The sequence below is a fragment of the Aulonocara sp. 'chitande type north' Nkhata Bay genome, linkage group LG10 (genome assembly GCF_057382095.1).
Source record: "Aulonocara sp. 'chitande type north' Nkhata Bay isolate Kocher_YH1m ecotype deep benthic linkage group LG10, A_spYH_male_GT1.1, whole genome shotgun sequence".
NCBI lineage: Eukaryota > Metazoa > Chordata > Actinopteri > Cichliformes > Cichlidae > Aulonocara > Aulonocara sp. 'chitande type north' Nkhata Bay.
The window spans coordinates 34,294,470-34,300,469 of NC_141353.1; positions in this window are offsets into that span (position 1 = coordinate 34,294,470).

The following is a 6,000-nucleotide window of genomic DNA, read 5'->3' on the forward strand; positions in this document are numbered from 1 at the left end:
GCTAATCTGTCTTTATACCTCAAAATAAAGCCCAGGGGTCAATTCAGATTATCCAAGCATTAGCCAGTTAATCTTTTCTGCTGGAGAAGATAGGCCAGGCAATATGGACTCAGGCTGCACATAAACCCTGTTTCACCAAACTCTGATTTGGCTGGGGGCATTGCTGGAGGCAGAGTGGCTGCAAGATAGGTGTATGCATGGGGACGTCCACAAATATCCCATAGTGCTACTGCAAATTAAATATAAGGTCAAAACACATAGAGTAAAGGCAGAAGTTGGTATCTCTTAATTTTGGAAACAGATTAGCCAGAGTTTAATGACCTGTCAGGACCTTGTGTGGGGATGCGTTCATGACCTTTAGTGGCGTGCAGTCTGAGTTTGTAGTTTGAGCGTGTAGTCTCAGCTCTGACAAAGGGTTGTGCGACGCTGACTGTGGGGAGGAAGAGACAGGCCTTCTCGTGATGCCCCACTGGCTCCAGTAATTCACTCCATGGAAGATTTTCCACTAGAGCAGTCTCGTGATGACACCCCACCCTCAGCCTTTGACCAAGTGAAAAAAATTGATGATGACATGGTGCACCATGATACAGCCCTGACCTACCCGCATTTTGTATTGGTCAAAGGGAGGCTTTATTGAGTGAGTCGTGACACTCTCACAGAAAAGGAACAGATCCAGTTGTTGGTGCCTAAAAACCACTGGGAAATTATTTTCCAGGCGGCTCATTATAACCCTCTGTGCAAGTTTGTACTCCGTAACGCACTGATGTTTGTATGTGTCTGCAAGTGGCTCTTTGTCCTGACACCAAGCTTCTAGTTTGGACTGATTTGTTTTTAAAGAACTTTAACGCAAAGTTAAAATGCTGTGACTCTGGAAGGACAAATGGACATATTTTAATTCCTAAAGTTCTCGTCCAATAAAAACTTTTTCCAAAGTTTATACAACAGGAGCATCTCCCTTGCTGTTTGTCCTTCACTGTTTTCGCTCATTGTTTCTGACACATCTTAGTACATGCACAAACACACAGATGCCCAACCATAGAGAGAATTGAAAAGAAATCGTTGACTCATCTCGTTCCTGATTTCTTGCTGGCAACAAAGGCAGCACTCCACTGACTGAATGTGTGTCGCTAGAATATGTTGTCTTTTCACTTTGGCTTAGGGTGAAAGCAAAGGCGGGAGGACATGTCGGGAGCGCGAGAGCTGTCAAACACCTCCTCTGTCACTGCTAGTGCTTTTAGCACCAACAGTTTCACATACTCAGCACAACCTCCTGTAAAGAAAAGCAGACTTCAAGAGCCAAACAGGGTCTTACACACACACACACACAAACAGACAGTTCTAACCTGACCTAAACACTGTTAAAGCTGGGCTAGGCAACATGTTTTAGACAAAAAAACATCTCTCATACCTTTATGCATATTAGAATTGAAGTGGTCTTATAGGGAACCAGAAATCTGGCCTATCTTTTGGGGCCTAGGCTTGTTTAGTGGACTTACCCATGGGAGAATAGAATTGTGTATTTGTGCACAAATGGCAATTGATAAAATACTCTGCATTTCAAAGACTGACTGAATAGAAGAATTTTTCCCCCTCCCCCTCAATAAAACGTAAGATAAGCTTATTAAGGATGTACTGTAGGGTCAGCAGTAGAGCACAGGTGCGCCCTGTTACTTAAACAGTTATGATGGGACTTAATGGGACAGAAATTAAGCCTGACAAGACCCTGACAAGACACAAATAATCTGGTAAAGTATTTAGAAGTCATTTTATTAAAAAAAAAAAAAACTTCCTCAAAGATGACAATAAGCCATTCATTCGTGCATATACTTAATTGCATAAGGCATCTTATATAGATGACAAACATGTGGTACATTTTGATCTTACTGACCACATAACCTTCTTATATCCCGGAGCAATGATGTGGAGATGATCCTATGTCTAGACTGGACTAGATGTAAGGGATTTTCCTTCTTGTTATGTATGTGTGATATGCATCACATGTGTGTCCAAGACTGGTGAACTTTGGATGGGCATCATGGACTTTGGCCATAGTTATCAGTTAAGAGTGTGAAGAAGTGCCACCTCTAGCCTGTTGTGTTTGGATGGCCAGATAAAAATTATGGATGAGCATCTTGGGTGAGACTAGAGTGGCTGACCAGTAACCAGATGACTGTTTTGTGTCCTTGTACAGATTTCCCTCACGACCAACCAGTCTGAGATTGCGATTTTATTTTTTACAAAACAGAATAAAAAGGAACTAAACTAATATTAAACAAATGGTAATTTAATACAAACTGACCAAATTAAGTGTTTCAATTGTCTCAATCTAAGATCTAATCAAAAGATAAAGAAACTAAAGATAAAAATCACCTTTTGGGTTTTGAAAAAATACATTTTCGCTAAGGATACAAGCATTCTTCGATGGTGGATGGGCTCTCCCTTTGAGATGGGATGAGGAGCTTGGTCATTCAAAAGGGACTCAGAGTAAACCTGCTTCTCCTCCACTTTAAAAGAAGCCAGCTGAAGTGGTTTGGACATCTGATAAGGATGCCTCCTGGATGCATTCTGGGTGAGGTGTTTTGGGCATGTCCTACAAGAAGGAGGCCCCCGGTCAGACCCAGGATTTGCTGGAGAGATTATACTTCTTGGCTGACCTGGCAACAACTGGAAGGCGTGGTCAGGGTGATGGAAGTCGAGCCTTCTCTGCTTAGACTGCTGCCCCCATGACCCAAACCTAGATAAATGGTAGAAAGTGAACTGGTGGATTGATTTTAAAGGCTCAAGGCTCACCATGAGTGATAGGTGGATGCTCAAAACCAGTTATAATATGAAAGGTTTTTGTATGTGTGAGGGAGATGATCTTTTCTTCCGCACAGTGAGCTTTTCTCTTTTGGGTCTTGGGTATTTACGACTAAAGCCTCAGTTATCCTGACATAATATGAATTGCAAAGCTGATCCCAATCAATTTAGCTGATTTTACAATAATCATCACTTGTATATATGTTAGGAATTACGTGATTGAGCATTGTGATGTATGCGACACACACACACACACACCGTTTTTGCTCACGATCATATTTTTATTTATAATAACAATGCGCCGTTACAGCTCGTCCCGGTCCAGCCCGCCTCCCGCTCGCCTCTGCCGTCACTATATAGACACACAGAAGGAAAACACTCATGACACAATCGCCACCACCTGTGGCTCACCTGCCTCCCGGTACCACCCCCCTGAGCTCACCGCTCCACCCCTCCCCTGCAGCTACGCCAGGGACCACATCCGCCACAAGCATCTTCTTGGAACTGAATGTAAGGATCCTATTAGGAAGGATCCCAGATGAAATCTAAATACACTCTGATAGAAGAGGTCTCATACAGTAGCTGAGAGATGACTGTCCATCCCCCACCATGGCCTGCATCACTGCAGTTCTAATCTCAGTTATTCTCTGATGGGATATTAATGTTCCTGAGTAGCTCTTCTACCCATTTATATAAGCAACACCACTAACGTTTGATGCTGTAAAGCAATGAAACATAACCATTTTTACAAAATTAAATTATTTAAGTCTGGAACAGTTAATCTTTGATCATTGCTAGCAATAAAGCAATATCATGGATGTCTGTAACTAATTATTATATTCCATATTCTATAATATTACAATACTACAATACTAACTATACAAAACAATACTTTTAACCAGAGGTGTGGACTCGAGTCACATGACTTGGACTCGAGTCAGACTCGAGTCATTAATTTTATGACTTTAGACTTGACTTGAAAAAATGTTCTCAGACTTGTGACTTGACTTGGACTTTTACACCAATGACTTGGGACTTGAATTGGACTTGAACCGGTTTACTTGAAAAGACTTGATATTTTACCCCAAATATAAAATTTAACATGCATATTATATAGAGATTGAAAATGTGACGTCATTCACAGGTAGAACCGCAAAGGATTCTGGGAACTCGTGGCAAGCGGTACTAGCGCACGCAGGCTTTCAATTAAAATCAGTTAAACAGCGATAAAAAGAAACACAAAAATGTCAAGAAGCTGTTGTATTATTAACTGCAATAGCCGGTCGCATGACAGCCACGGGAAGCCGACGGGTAAAGAGATCGGTTGTTATCGGATTACGTCGTTGAAGAGAAATTGTTCAAGCCATGTTTCCGAAGTAACAAAGACGCGACGGATGGTCTGGATTGCAGCCATTCAAAGACAAAATATAACGTCCCAGAACCCTCCAGCTCATAGGTTAATCTGCTCCAAGCATTTACACGAAGGTCAGTGTTTTTTAGTAGTTAATACGTCATTTTCATAACATAATTAGTGATATAGGTTACAAGCAAGTCTGGCGCTGAACAGAAATTGTCCCGCTATGCTCCTTTATTTATTGTGCATAAATAGTGAATTGTCCTGACACAATATTGCGTTTCGCTTCTGTTATTATGGTACATTGACAAAAACATATACTTTTATTCACAGGATAAAACAGGTTTTTTGTATCACTAATTGCCCAGTACGATTACAGACTGCGGTAAAGTGAGCCGTCATTTGTGAGCTGCGGTCAAGCCAGCCGCCTCCTATCCGCGCGGTGATTACAGCATACAATATTGTTGTCACTGCTACATTTCTGTAACGCTACCAGAAATTATTTCCACTACTAATTAATTACCGTTGAGCTCAAAGGTCCTATTAATAAACGGTTAACGAATGTGTATTTATGACGACAATTTGTGAGACTGGTAAACTTATGATACGTACGATGGTCTTTACTTTCTACACGGTGCATTTCAAGGTCCTGCACCCATCCGTCGGTAAACTGTACCCGGGCTTGTTGCAGTGACCGGAAGTTACTAAACTTCATGAGTGTGTGCACTCACTCCAAGAACCGTATAATTATAAATATGCATATAAATATGCTAAGATGAGATAGCTGACTTCATCTAACTAGCAAATGTTGTCCAGGCTACGTTGGTGATGCAGTTTTTTTTAATGTGTATGATATTTTTGTCATGCGATTTTAAAGCTGGTCCTACAACCGCATCCAAGAATAACATGCAGCTTATCTCAGAACTGTCGGTGAAAATTATTCTTGGAGCTAGGTTTAATTGAGCTGCATTTTAAAGAGGTGCAATTTCACAATTTGTGTATATTTTCTAAGTTCACTATTTTGTCATGTGTTGAGAAAAACACAGATTTTAAAATTACATGGTCTAATATTTACATTTAGCATAACTGCAACATTATTTTTTCGTTTTTTTTTTTTTTTAAAGACTCGAAAGGACTTGAAATTCAAAGTTTCAGACTTGTGACTTGACTCGGACTTTTACACCAGTGACTTGAGACTCGACTCTGACTTGCCTGACATTACTTGAGACTTGACTTGAGACTTGAGGATAAAGACTTGAGACTTACTTGAGACTTGCAAAACAATGACTTGGTCCCACCTCTGCTTTTAACCAATATGAGTTGAGATTAATTCAAATATGTTGCTCCCCTATAAGTCATGTAGTAGAAACACGAGTATAAAGTTTGGTATAGATTATTCAGTAAAAGTTCACAGGATGTCAATACCTTAAGATACTTTAGTGGGTAACCCTAGAGAGAGATTAGCAAATTAAGCCGTTCGGAGCAGGCCGTTTTGCGTAACTAATTTTAAATCCCGGTAGCAGTGCAACCATGTAAGCTAGCGCAATAATTTTTTTGCATATGAAACCGGAGGAGTTGTACTTGCGTCTTATGCCATCAGCTTGTCCTAGGTCACGGTTTCCTTCCACATATAGCTTTGCAAAAAATTGCATAAAAAGCGCTTGCAGCAACAAAAACATAATATTCCAGAAACAGGCTTTGCCGATCCGATCAGGTCTTCATAACACTCCCTACGTCCATCAGCGCGAACTATCGCATATCCGCAATGACCTGCCCGAAACCGGAAGTGGCGTCACTTTTGCGAAAATGTAGGTTTTTTTTACCATCAGGGCCTTGTAAGGCTATAC